We start from the raw sequence: 14,451 nt of genomic DNA on the forward strand, positions 1-14,451 counted from the left end.
GGCAGAAGAGGCTGTGGGGAAGGTGGAGAAATGACGGCGGTTCACGCCGACAGACGAAACTGTAAAGGATGAGTTTCCAGACAATGGACCCCTGACACGCTATTTTTTTTTCCCTCAACCTACTAAAGTGCTTTCCACAATTAGATGCTGTAATGGAAAGTCTTAATTGCTTGCTTGATGGGATGAGGCGTCAACCTAAGAGACGCGCCTCTGCACATGTCTATTAGAGCTTTTCCAGGGAGGAGTAACCGGGGGCCGAGGGGAATACCTGCCCTGGAAGCCGGCGGCACTTTAGCGCTTTCAAACTGGCAGTTCCAGAACACAGGCTTGTGCCTATTGCCCGAACTTTGTCCTGAAAGTATCTCGCAGTCACTCTTTTTGATGTTAGACTCGGAAGACCAGCTGCTCTCAGGGAGCCCCAGACCTTCAGCAGCAGCGTGGGACCGCTGAGGCATCTGGCTATGGGGACTGAAAGGCTGCTGAATTCTCGGTAGATTCAGATGAGATGGCTATTGTTGGGCTACCCAGCCACTTGCCTGCAAGCAAATATTAAATCTTTTTTTTTTTCTAAGGTCCACATCTATGGTTTCTGTTCCTCTAAATAGTACTGTCAAATACAGATGCCAAGAAATTCTTTTTGGTAGACAACTTATGCCTACACTTTTTTTTTTCAATTAAATTATATTGGCATTATCAGCAAGGTTGTTTCTTATAAAACTGGGAATAAAAATGTACAATTGTAACAATTTATTTTATTGCTGTTTAGTGGAGAATGGTGGGTGTAACTGGAGAAGGAATGGATGCAATGGCCCCCACTGCCCATCTCAGTACAACGACAGAAGCTGACCTGAAATTGTGTCTTCATCACACAATGACGATGAAACACATGCAGGGACCATAAGGCCCTCCCCACCTCCTCTCCTCAGCACAGGCTCTCCTCATAACACAGTCTTCTTCCCATCCTCCTCACTGTAGTATCTGCTCCAGCTACAGACGTTTCTTGCAACTCTTCAAGCTCATGAGGCACATGACTCATGGCTCACCAGTCCTTCTTAACAGAGCTTCCAAGTGGATCGTAATTGGTGTCCTGAAGTTATAGACCATTATTCTATAGAATGGAATTCTTTACATGCTATGGTAGCCATCGTGTAGATTTCTTCCCCCTCTCAAATAAAATAATAAACTTTTAATGTATGCTCTACATTCCTTGGCTTAATAGAGAGACGAAGCAAGGCCCTGTCTCATTGTCTCCTTGTCTCCTTGTCTCTGACATCCGCATCTGCTGTTTCTTCTGCTGTTAGCACTGTGTGGTTTTCTTGTGGTTGGCCAGATCTATGTGGCAAACTCAAGCTGCTAGCTCAAACTTCAACATTAATTTGACTAGTTCAGATATTTTCCCATTGTCCATACAATTTGGTTAAATGTTCCTGTTATTTGACTCTATGAGGCATCCGACACCATGAAGTGTATCCCAGTGTATTGAGTGTACATGTAATTGTCTTATTCACCCTTCTAACTAAGGTTCTGGCATGATTCTTACAAGAATAAGGCCCTCAATAGACATATATGTATTATTTGAATAAGGATGCTTTTTTTTTCTCTCTTCCAATAGCAGCCCACTTAAATAGAAAGGAATGACACAGCATGGCTTTGTTCATCCAAAGCTAAGAGAAGGAAACCTAGTTTAAAGCATCTGATAGCCAAACACAGGATTTAGGGAAGGGAGACAGGGATAATTACAAAAACGGAATATGCAATATAATTAATTATCTGTGAAAAATAAATAACCTAGGATGTTTCTAATATGGCCTCAAATGAATGCATAATAAAGCAAGCAGTTATGTTTAAACTACGGAAAGTCTTGGGATGGGGTGGTGGTGAGGAAAGAAATCTCTGGAAGGACCTTTTATTTCATAAACTTTTCAGATGGTCTCACCAATACCCAGTCTGACGCCAGAATCAGGTCTCTTACATAAGGGGAGACTGCAAGGGTCCAGAGTAGACCTCACTGTGGGACAGCTAGGGGGCACGGAGATAGTCTACATGTGAAGAGTAGCTTCATTCTTGACCTCACGTGATTCGTGTGAATTCGGGGTAAGAAAATGAAGTAAGGATACTTGCTGTCCAAGGAGGCTCATGGAACTTGGGTTGACTGACCCACTGTCTATGCCACGGGGAGGGAGTCTGGTCAATATCTTTCCTCAGTGAATTATTAATAGAGGCTCACGGAAGATGCAGTTGAAATACCACCGGCCTTAAAGAAAAGCTTGCCAATGGGAATGCCTGAGAATCAGAAAGGACATAGAGGGAAGTGGTGGACTCTAAACATTACCTGTCCAGAGCTGAGGTTCATGAAGCCTTTCAAAGTATGGTCCCTCAGGTGACTGCACCATGTCCAGGACTAGGAACACCTCCTCCCCTCCCCCATTGTTCTCCTGGGGAAACAGCATGAGGACATGCTTCATTTGTTTGTTTTCTTCCCCCTTCACAAATGTGTGTAGTTCCTGTAGCTGCCAACAAGACACTCTAGGAGACAACTGGAAACGTTTAGAGGTGGAAGACTTCACAGTGTGGATGAATCTTTCCTTGTCTTCCCATCCCCACCTCCGATCTCGTCCAACCCTGCAGACAAACATGCCCCAAACAAGTCTACCCGAAACCACAAGGACCACATGCTTGAGTAACAGATAATTACACAGCAGTGAGTTCTCTTCTGGCTAGCTTGCCTAACATTTCTGACCCTTGTCTGCTTCTCTCTCACTGTCTGAGGGCCTTGTTCTTTTCGGCCAACGTCACTGCTTTTGTTACTATGAATAACCCTCCCTAACTACACTTCTCCCAGTAGCCTTCTCAGTCTTGGACACTGCTGAGGCCACACAATTCAGAGATCCCTTTTGACAAATTTAAAAAAAAAAAAAAAACTTTGAAAATCTTTTTAGATTCAAAATGTTTTCACAATAAAAAATAATTTAAATTCTTAAGAAGCCTAATCCCTAAATCTGAACTCCTTTGTGAAATTTTCCAAAATTTGTCATGTGTGCTGTTAAAAAAAAAAAAAAGACCAAGGAATAGTAAAATAAACAAGGGTAGATATTATAGGCAGAACCTAAGCCAGCATCCATGTGTTATATTTAATCAATACATATTTGTATCATAAGCAAGAAAATACCCTGTTCCCTCAAAGGTGAAAGCATTCTTCATGTAAAGCATGCTTGGGCAATTTAGTGTGCACTGTATAAATAAGAACCATTGGATTACATTACAGCATAGAGTTCTGTTTGGTGTTTGGTATCCCTTTCTATGGAAATAGATAGGGATTCCAGGGATTTCTGTGGTGACCAAAGTAAAAGAATAAAGTGGACAGGCAAAACATGACACAACTTTTAAAAGTATCAGTTAATTTGCATTGCAACTTACAAGGGATTTAGATCCTCACTGACGTCATCTAGTACAGCACAGTGTATCTCTGTTGGAGCTCCCACGCAGGCTTGAGTTGGAAGGACTGTGTCCCTGGGCTTTGTCCTTATCATCTCTCTCATGCTGGCAGGATGACAGACAGCTTAGTGAGGGACGAATGATGTAGAAGTGGATTTGCCTACCTTTCCTATTTAACTCCTTTTGCCTTAAGAGTCACTTAGTTTGGTAGAAACTGGTAACTAACCCTCTTTCTTTAGGAACGGCTCTATCTGATCTTGGTGAAGAAGCAAGCTGAATCTTCCACGAGACAAGGTTGATTGCTTGCACGTATAGTAAGGTAAGAGTCAACCCTGACTTTCTAAACATTTATTTCATGTTTAGGTGTTTGATGTGTGTGCATGTGAATGTATATGTGTGAATGTGCACTCACATGCATGTGTGTGAGTATGCATGAGTGCATACGTGTGTGTATGCACATGTAAGTGCATGCGTGTGTGGTGTTGTCTGTGCATGGGTTTAGAAAAGTGAGCTGGGAGCTGCAGGCTGTTGTGAACCACCTGATGTGAGGGCTAAGGACAGTCCTCTGGAATTCAGTAAATGTTTTTAACTTTGGAGTCATTTCCTCGGATCCCTGACTTTTTCTTTGTTTCAGATATCTATATCTAGGTACAAAATTAGACAGTGAAATTAGTCCAGAGGAATATGTTCACAATATTCAAGTGTTTTTTCAAACTGGGACTGTCTGCCACTCTGGGCAATCAGAAAGAACGCCTTAGGAGAACACCGTCATTTCAAACTGTTTCGCTGTGCGGAGCCCACTTTATAAAATCTAGCATCTCCGTGGCGGCTCCACCTGACTCCAGGTTTCTTATCTAAGTGGTCTTTGTAGTTGGTTTAGACTAAAGTCTAAAGCATTCTAAAGTAAGAAACTGTGATTTCTGAAAATTGATAAGTCTCGATTTAGGATTTAAAAGCGCCTGGGGACTTGAGAGAGAATCAGATTGGGACTCTTAACACATTACTGTATATGCAAGAACAGAGACACAAGGGAAATTTCAGGATGTGCAAAACTAGTACACAGCTGCTCTGTGTTCCTCTGCTGGGGACCTAAGTTGTAGACTCCATCCTTCTCTTCGGAAAATGCGAAGAAGGCAAAGTCCCCTGTGACCCCAGTGTGACATGTGTCATGCTGTCCTCTCTGTCTCCTACCCTTGCCCATGATGTCAACTTTGCCTCTTTTACTCATTTCATTTTTCTCAGTCGCCAGTCACAGCACACATATAGCTCAATTTTTATTGCCTTTATTCACCCAGTCAATTTTGGCACTTGGCAGTGAATCAGGACTTGAATGACAGAACCATTTGCTCTTGGGACAGAGGTCTTATGGGCTATATCCCCACGCTGATGCTATAAACCCCCTTCCTCACCATCAGTATCGCAGCCCTCAGCATCCCCAGACACAGCGGTTTAACTGCGTCTGAAGCTCTGGCCCCATGCATCACTTCTCTCCTTCGCTGTCTTATTTTCTTCTGAATGACTTCCCTTAGTTTTTCTAGACAACAAGGTTAACATTGAAATTAGGATCATAAAGGAATCAGATTTATGGAATTTCAGGTCTAAAACGATACTGAATCTAATTTAGGGAATTTCGGTACTAAAAAACAAATCTAAATTCTCTCATGAGGTCTTTGAAGAGAATATTTATTCACTTATATATTGCCATATGCCAAGAAATATGGAAGATAATTCATGAGACAGTACCAAACAAGATAATGGAATAGATACGTGAGGAAAATAAATGGATCCAAAGTTCATCACTCAGAGTGGTGGCTGTTTTAAAATAGGCCATAATTTCGGCTTTTATTTTCCCCAGAAAAGAAAAGAAAATCATCAAACACCTATGGGCTACAAAGGCCATTTTTGAAGAATAGGAAAAATGTATATCCAGCCTGGGTTTCACAGAACAAATCTGAAATAAGTACTTCTCTTTTTGGGTGAGGGGAGGAAAGAAACATTACACTTTCAACAGAAGTTCTCCCGAATCACTTCGGTCTAAAAGTATACTTTTGAAAAATGAACAACAACAAATATATTATCATTATCTATCCAATATACATTCATCCCTTAGTCAGTTTACAGAGTAACGTTACCTAGTTCTCTGTTACATGATGTGCAATTCCGTCTGAATTCTGTACTGCACCACCGTCTAATTGAGAAAACAGGTGTATCTACAGAACTCCCTGAAGTAAGAAAGGGACTCATAGCCCCCTGGTGTGGTACACGCACACTGGCTTGTACAAATCACAGAGTCACGGGGTCAAATCCTGACTCATTTGCTTGTATCATTGCTAGGTACATTTGAGATTCTGAGATTCGTGCTGAATCAGATGCTCCCAGAGCACACTGTACCCTCCCTAGCCTATCACATCGTTGATCTTGTATTGACATCTGTAGCTCTTTGACGAATATGTCTTCCTGGTACCCCATCTGGTACCAGGAACCTACCTTCCATAAATTTTTGGTGAATAAATGAACGACTGAATGGAAAACAATTGAGAGGCACAGGATGTCTCAACTTTAGATCCAGGCCTGGCTCCTTATCAGCTCCATATCTTAGTTTAGGGAAATGACTTGGTTGTTCCAACAGGACAATGTGCTCTTATCATGAACTCTCTGGTTGAGTCTCTAGGAATTCAGTAGATAAAAACCCAAACTCCTGACTCCTTTTTTTTTTTTTTTTATCTCACTTCATTTCTGGGGGAGCTAATAAAGATAATAGGCCATCTTGTTTCCTCTGGTGATAAAAACCATTGGAATTCCTGGCATTAGGCTCAGGGAATCAAATTAAAGAAGGCTTTAATGTGCACCTTGAAGCATATTTAATGCCTGACATTTATTCTATGATCACAGTTATGGTAGCGACTCTGTCCCATAAATTATTTAATACACTAGTGTATAAAATGATTTGCTCACCATGTAGGTAAGGAAATGGGACACACACACACACACATTCACACACACACACACACACACACTCCTTCTCTCTCTCAAACACACACTCCTATTATAGCTAATAAATAGGTCTGGAAAATTTCAGGCTACAAAATCAATACATAAAAGCAGTTAAATTTCTACTTACTAAGCGTGAACAATCTGAAAATTAAATGATCTCATTTTTGACAGCATTAGAAAGAATAAAATATTAGCCAGGTGTAGAAGTCAGTTTAAATGAAGAGGTAAGAGACTAGTACACTTGAAAAATACAAGAAAATGAGAGGCATTTAAAGAGACAAGAGTAAATAAAAATGCATTCGTCATCAAATATTGAAGGCAATACTGTTCAAACAGGAGTATTATCAAAAGTAACCTTTAGATTCAGCAAATCCTGATTCAGCACTTCCCATCAATGGTTTGAGGGTGTCCTCCACAGACATTTAAAAATCTGTCCTAAAATTCTTATGTCATAGGGAAGGACCAGGAGTATACAAAACAGTCTTGAAGCGAGGACTATATTGGAAGACTATAGTTTCCTGATTTCAAAACTGGCTAAAAACCGATAAGAATGAAACCACCTCTTAGAAAGAAAAGCAATATGGCATCCGCTGACATAGAGCAGTAAGGGCAAAGAGCAGCCATCCAGGTGTGAGGGAGCGGCTGAGGCTGACAAGTGTCAAGGTGAGTCAGTGGGGACAGACATCTTACAGGGAGTGCACTGCTTCTGAAAGTTGCGCTAAACAACGGGACTATTTTAACAGGGACTTCCAGGCTTTGGCCATGATACACCTGGTTCTGGGGAAGCTGGCTGCTCACATGAAGATAAAGAAGATATACCTCTGCTGTGCACCACATACAAAAGTCAGCCGAAAGGAGCAGAGACATAAACATGCGGTGTAAGAGAGAAATGTCTCATGAGCACGGGGAAGCGTTCCTACGGCATGGACTTTGGCAAAACTCCCCCGATGCGACATTCAAGGCGCAACTGTGAGAAAAGGCAGTGGCTTTAAGCCAAACTTAAATTTTTCATGCTTCGAGCCAGGTAGGGTGGAGTACATGCCTTTGATCTCAGCAATTGGGAGACAGAGAGACAGATTTCTGAGTCTGAGGGCAACCTGGTCTTCAGAGTGAGATCCAGAGATCCAGGACAGTCAGGGCTAAAGAGAAACCCTGTCTCTCGGGAGGGGGGGGGGATCATGCATGCATGAAAGGATGTTTACAAAAGTAAAAAAAAACACAAATTAAATGAGAGACTGTGGAAGACACATTGAATGTTTTCATAATAAGATACAGGACAGGAGTAACTCAAAGAACCAGAGGTTAATTTTGATTCTTGTTTCCGTTTCAAGCATAGTGCAGAAGGCATGGAGGAAGAGCTGAGCTCACTGTGGTGGAGGCCTATAGTAGACACTGTTCATTGCAGAGTGGGCCAGGGAGCACAGAGCCAAGCAGGAACCAAGGGCTTGAAAAATGAACGGAATTCTGAGTGGAACTGGAATGGAATTCTGTGGCATATACCTGTAATTCCAGGAGTCTGGGAGAACCTTAAGACAGGGAACCTTAAGACAGAGGTCTGACTAGACTACACATGAAGACCTGGTCTAATGAAAGTACCAAAGCTGAGGATGCAGCTCAGTAGTAGATTGCATGCTGAGAATGTACAGGGTTTGATTCATAGCACTGGAAAATGTGTGTGTGTGTGTGGGGGGGGTCTTCATTTGTTGTGGTGGTTGCACTAAATCTTCCATAGAAAGCCCAGATCATTATTCACACCTGAAATCATACTACCACATAAATGATTCTTTTCATATTAATTTTAAATCTGCGTAGTTGATATTTAATTATGTGGTTCATTTAAATTGTTGACACGATCGCAGTATATTCTGATAGCACTACAAAATGGTGACTCTTGAAACAACCAGACTAACTGACATCGGTGTAAAAACACAAGTACCATTTGGTTTTATTTATATAATGTACCTAGAATGGTAAAATTCCTAGACTGCCAGGGGATGGAAACTTAAGTGTCTCGGTGCCTAGTCTCTGCCTGATACGATGCGAAAGTTTCAGAAGCAGGCAAGGCTCACGGTTGTGCAATGCTCGTGGACCATTGAATTGTGCCTTTCAAAACCACTGACATGGTAAATATGTATTTGCATATAATGTAAAATGCTGCCAAAGCAAGCGCATATGCTAAAATTGAAATGATACAGAGATTAGCATGGCCCCTGCGTAAGGATGACACGCCAATTCATGAAGCGTTCCATATTTTTACTGAGACTGGTATGCAAAATGAAAGGAGATAGTTTGTTTTCTTTTTTAAAAGAAGAAAAGAAATTATTAAAAATATAAAATATATTGCATCTTATTGATAAAGCATATTAAATGTAAATTTATATAAATTATACTATACAAAAATATATAAAATATTTTCACAACAGAAAACGATGATCAGATTATTTTCAGAAAGCAAGGGAGGGGTTTATTGCCACAGTTTGTCTTAGTGACAAACATGAAGAAAAAATGAGATCATAAACACAAATTATTTTGTGCTTTAAATTATTGAGACCAAATCTCAGAAATAACAGTTTTCAAGTGATGGCATAGAAATTTGTACTTTCTATTTCATGAAATTTACCAAGGGAAATGTTGTTTTAAGTTTGATATAGAAATGTAAGAGAGCAGCGCTTAAAAGTCATGTGTAGCATTTATCTAACTATGTGTTGAAGCCACATCTTGTTTAAAGCTATCACTTTAAAGGTAATTGTATTATTGAGACATTCATATTTTCTTTTCAACTGGGTAAGTAACAATTGCACTGGAATAAATTCTTTATTCCTGGATGCTAAAAATGCCCAAGGTTTTATATACTTACATATATTTTAAATATTCTTCTCCAAAGATCAGTTAACAAACCTCAAGATTACATCTCTATTCTTTTGATTTTTTTTAAAAAACTCATCCACCACTTCCTGTCAGAAACATTAGTGGGTTTGGCTGGTTCCCAGGACCTCTGCCAGGCTTTCATCTTCAGAAGCACAATTGTTTCCTGTACGGGTTAACTCAGAACCAAAAAACTCGCTCCGCCACTGATGTGGAGCGGAAATGTTGCATCGTTGACACACGCCTATTGGCTGAAGACATGAGCAGCCTTGCAGAGTCTCACACATGAAAGTGCCTGGCGTTCCCTTTACAAAGCACACACTGCCAGAGAGAATTCTGCATACACAATTAGTTTTATTTTCGTCTCTGATGTTGCTTTCATTGACATGTGTGGTCCTCTCTGTTCTTCAATTTTAGAATATTTGTATATTGCACTCCAGGGAAAACTCACAGGGAGATGCCCGCAATCAGTGTCTGTTGTCTCTCTCACCTGCTTCTCTGCAGAGACTTAAAAAAAAAATGCACCAAAAGCAAAGCTCTTTCTGGAGATGTCACTGAACTCCCAAGGATAACAGATACAATCAAGAAAATATTAATTCTTTCCCTGACTTGATAATATGTTCCTCAAGGCATCTCACGTGAGACTCTGAAAACTATACGACACCATGGGTGTCGGGTAGCGCACACACTGCTGCTCCCCGAATTGTCCTTTGTGTAAATTTGTTGTGGTGACAACCTAGGTCCGGATCACTACTCGCAGCGGAAAGTCATAATACTGTAGGAATGATTTGTTTCCATATTAATTTTGAATCTTTATAATCGATGCCCGCCCAGCTATCTGACTTGTTTAAATTGTTGATAAGCTTCCAGTTACAACTATAATGACATTACTTAGCCTTAAAGATGAATTGCTGGGATCCAGAACATTCCCTTTGCTAGGACTTCCAGGGATTTAGGTCAAACTCCATATTGTGAATCTGTATAAAGAGGCAGGGCATGAAATTTGGAACTCAAATTTTGAAAATCAAATATAAATATTAATTTACTTACGAAACTAACTTAATTATTAACATTGCACCAAATTGCCTTCCGTGTGGAGCCTGTAGAGTGAGAAGAGCCCTCCAGGCTCCCTGAAACTGGCGTTATGGACAGCTGCAAGTCACTACAGTGGTGCTGGGAGTGCTGGGAGTTGAGCCTGGGTCCTCTGTAAGAGCAACTGTTCATCACTAAGTCACCTCCCAGGCCCCTGCTTTTTTCATATGCACTTAAACTTTCTTATGATCAAAGGCAGTGTTATAAACTCAGGACAAAAAAAAAAAAGGCTTGGATTAAAAATACATGCGATGGCATAGCTGTCTTTAAAGGCCATTTTTTATCTGTATTTCTTTTCTTTAAACTGCTTAAAAAAATAGTTTGTATAAACCCAAGGAGATAAAAGGGAAAGCAGCGGTTTTACTTGCTCTAGTCTTGCCTAAGGCTAATATAGTCTGTGCCTTTATCATTTCCCCTAAATAGCCCTGAGCGAGCCTGAGCCCTGTTAAACTCAAGGAAGCTGACTGGTAGGATCTGACACTTCGACCCAGGATGTCCAGAGTTGGCCAAAGCACATGATGATATTGTTCTTCCAAGGGAGCAGAGAGCTCTATGCCCTAAGGACAGAATGGGAAATGTGCTTTTAGTGCCTGTCCCCAGTTTCAGACCCAGAATGGCTAAAATCCTTGGGAGCTTTTGAGTGGGGGTGGCTGAGATGGTCCAGTGGGTAGAAGCACTTGATGCCAAGCCTGAAGACGTGAGTTTGATGCCAGGAACGCACGGAGTGGAGGAGAGAAGCAGCCAGTTCTCCAGCCTCCTCGTGCACACACATGCCTACATGATAAATATAGTTATCATTTAGGAAAGAATCTTTGGAGTGGTGAGGTAAAAAAAACACCTGTTATTTACTCATAATAAATGCTTCTAATTATATCTGAGTTTATGCTAATGAAGTAGATTTAGGAGGCCTGAGGCTGGTTGCTGAAGGAACGGTCATCGGTCTAACTTCCTGACCTTATGGGAGGAGGTGGGTTCTCAAGGTTTACCTAATCACCCTTCACCAATGGTTCAATAGGACCTGTGTAAGGAAGGCCTGTAAAAATGTCCTTTTGAGCAGCTCTGAGTGGGTCAAGGGGCTTTAATGGTGATGCACCAGAAAGGACAAAGGAGCTTAGTGGACTTCCACCCTACACCCATTTGGTTATGACTGTGCTATACCTTTTATACTAAATTAATATAACCAAACAAACCCATTTTTTCTGAGTTGTGAGCCATTTTGGCAAATCCGTCAACTCCAGACAGAACACACACACATACACACACAACAAATATACATCTCCAGTTGGTCAGAATGGTCACCACTTGAGCTCTGCAATTCGTGTATGAAGTAGGATCATTTTTGTGGTGCAGAACCCTTCATTTGTTGGGCTTATACTTACTGTTGGCAGTTAGTGTCAGGACTGAGTTAAATTGTAGGCTATCAGTTGAGAGCCGGAGAGAACTGGTCAGTTCTTGATGTGGAAAACTACAGATACGGGGTTTAAATCAGTTTGGTTTTGTCAAAACACTCCACTTTTTACCAGAATGAGACACCTCCCAAGTTATAAACTGTGCTGTTAGGTTTCTTGGGCTGTAGGTTTGACTTGAAATAAGTCAACAAATGACTCAAAATGCCTTTAGTGAAGAAAAAAATTCTTCAGAATGTCGGAAAGTACCACTCCCGTGCATGAGTTATTGGTAGGGCTGACTTATTCCAAGGTCTGAAGATCCCTCCCAAGCTTCTCAACACCTTTCTCTGAGGACAAAGAAGACTCCGATACATAAACAACAGCAGAAACTGTAATGATCAAAACACTCACCACTAAGGTCTGGGCTGAGTTTAACATAAGAAGTTCAGACTGGCCGGGAGGTGGTGGCGCACGCCTTTAATCCCAGCACTCGGGAGGCAGAGGCAGGAGGATCTCTGTGAGTTTGAGACCAGCCTGGTCTACAAGAGCTATTTCCTGGACAGGCTCCAAAACCTCAGAGAAACCCTGTCTCGAAAAACCAAAAAAAAAAAAAAAAAAAAAAAAAAGAAGTTCAGACTGCCTGTGACTAGGGGTCTTAGGATAATCAATGGCAGCTCTGTAAAACTTATTCTTTGCCAGGTACAGCGTTCACAGGTGGATTCGCATTCACCCTTTGATCTGCACAGCAGACAAAGAAAATCAAGAAAATATTTTCTACTGCTTTTCCTCCTGCTTCATTGAGGCCAGCGGAAGTTAATTTGACTCATGCCTTGGAGACCCTGCCATGTAATCCAAGACACCTGTGCAGGTGGTGCCTGGCTGGCATTAGCCAGGTTTCTGATTCTTAAGCTCTCCAATGGTGCGAAAGCTTCCCTTCTAACCATTGGCTCTCACTTTCACTGCATCCATCATGAGCTGCAAGAATATTCAACACTTACAAAGTGGACTCCATGTTAGAGGATCTTGGTCTAAGGCTAAGCTAATGGAAGTGGGTGAGCTTTATCAGGCCATGTGGGACCCATTAGGTATGTTAAATGAATTTGCAAAATTAGGATATGTTTTCAATTTACTCTGCGTTTCTCGGAACAGAGTTTCATCACTGGTGGCACAACACCTGAACTCTTAGCCATTCTGGCACAGTATTTCTTGGTATTTCACAGTGTGTGTCTTGAGGGAGGGGTCCACTGGAGAAAGCAGGCAAATGTTTCATCCCTAATGGGGTTCTGTTACTGCAATCCCCATAGCTTCTAATAGTGAAGAAGTGGGCAGCCAGGGCTGCTCACCAGATGCTTTCCACCACGAATCATGTTCTCCATCAGCCTGTTTCTGTATGTTGACAACCAGAAAAAGCTGCGGCATGAGTGAGAAAGAAGAGTGGAGAGGGTCTGCAGGTGACTGAGGAACTGTTCCACCTCTTCCTGGGTCCAGGAGAAAAAGGGAGAGAACAGGATCCTGTGGAAAGAAAGGGAACAAAATCTACCAATGACAAAGGAGGTATTTAGAAGGTGGATGCTGAAGGATGGCAGCCAGCCCGGATTGCACAGTGAGTTCCAGGCCAGCTTGAAGTGTAGAGTGGGGTCTTATCTTTCAACAAATAAACAAAAAAAAAGTAAAAGTAAAGCAGCAAGACAAATCTGACAAACTTTTGTAGAGTGATAAGAAAAAAGATATAAGAAAAATAAGAAAAAAAATTATTAACAGGAAATGAGTAGATGTTCTGGCAGAAAATTGAGTAATAGGTCTGAATGAAAGCACATCCACAGCAAGATGGGAATGGTTGAGGGGAACCAAAAAGGGCCAGCGAAGAATCTAGAACCAGCATTGCTAGAGATGATCCAACAAGCACACACACACACACGCATGTGCACACACACACACACTGTAGGATGTTTGTACACTTTGTGGAGGTGTATTGCTGTGATTGATGTAATAAAAAGTGAATGACCAATAGCTAGGCAGAATGTATAGGCAGGATTTTGGGGGCAAAAAGGGAACAGGAGGAAGGTCTAGGCACTTGGGAGTCATCAGCCAGACACAGAAAGGAGGCAGGAAGTACAAGAGGAAAGAGAGGTAATGCTATGCGGTAGACTGTAGATTAATAAAAAAATATGGATTAATTCACATATAAGAGCTAGTTGAGACAGAAAGATAAATTTTTCAAGGTAGTAAAACAAACTGAATGTATAATGTAGAAGAGGAAGGGTAGAAAACCAGCATACAAATATATCCCAGAAGAAAACCTTCCTTAGGAATGCACATATTGGCATTGGTATGTATGTTGGAGCAGGCAGGAACTTGCTGGAGGAAGTATATCACTGGGAAGGGAGACTTTGAGGTCTTATATGTGCCCAAAATACTACCCAGTGTCTCTGACTACTTCCTGTTGCCTACAGGATCAAGATGTAAGAACCCTCAGCCCCTTCTTCAGCATCATGTCTGCCTGCACGCTGCTTTGTTTCCTTCCATTGATGGCAATTGACTAAACATCTGAACTGTAAGTGAACCACCACAATTAACTCTTTTTCCTTTATAAGAGTTGCTGTGGACATGGTATGTCTCTGGACATGGTGCGTCTTCACAATAGAATAGATAGATGTTGGTACCAGGGACTGGGATA

The 14,451-nt window shown here is 41.4% G+C and overlaps 1 non-coding gene across 1 annotated transcript; it reads left to right on the forward strand.

The window, feature by feature from the left end:
* The first annotated feature begins 8,580 nt into the window (after window positions 1-8,580).
* LOC126500285 (U6 spliceosomal RNA) lies at window positions 8,581-8,684 on the forward strand. Its single transcript, XR_007591297.1, has one exon. It is a non-coding gene; the product is annotated as a U6 spliceosomal RNA (small nuclear RNA).
* The last annotated feature ends 5,767 nt before the right edge of the window (window positions 8,685-14,451 follow it).

Source organism: Alexandromys fortis, unplaced genomic scaffold, assembly GCF_014885135.2.
Source record: "Alexandromys fortis isolate MF-2015 unplaced genomic scaffold, M_Fortis_MF-2015_v1.1 scaffold_33, whole genome shotgun sequence".
NCBI classification, from domain to species: domain Eukaryota; kingdom Metazoa; phylum Chordata; class Mammalia; order Rodentia; family Cricetidae; genus Alexandromys; species Alexandromys fortis.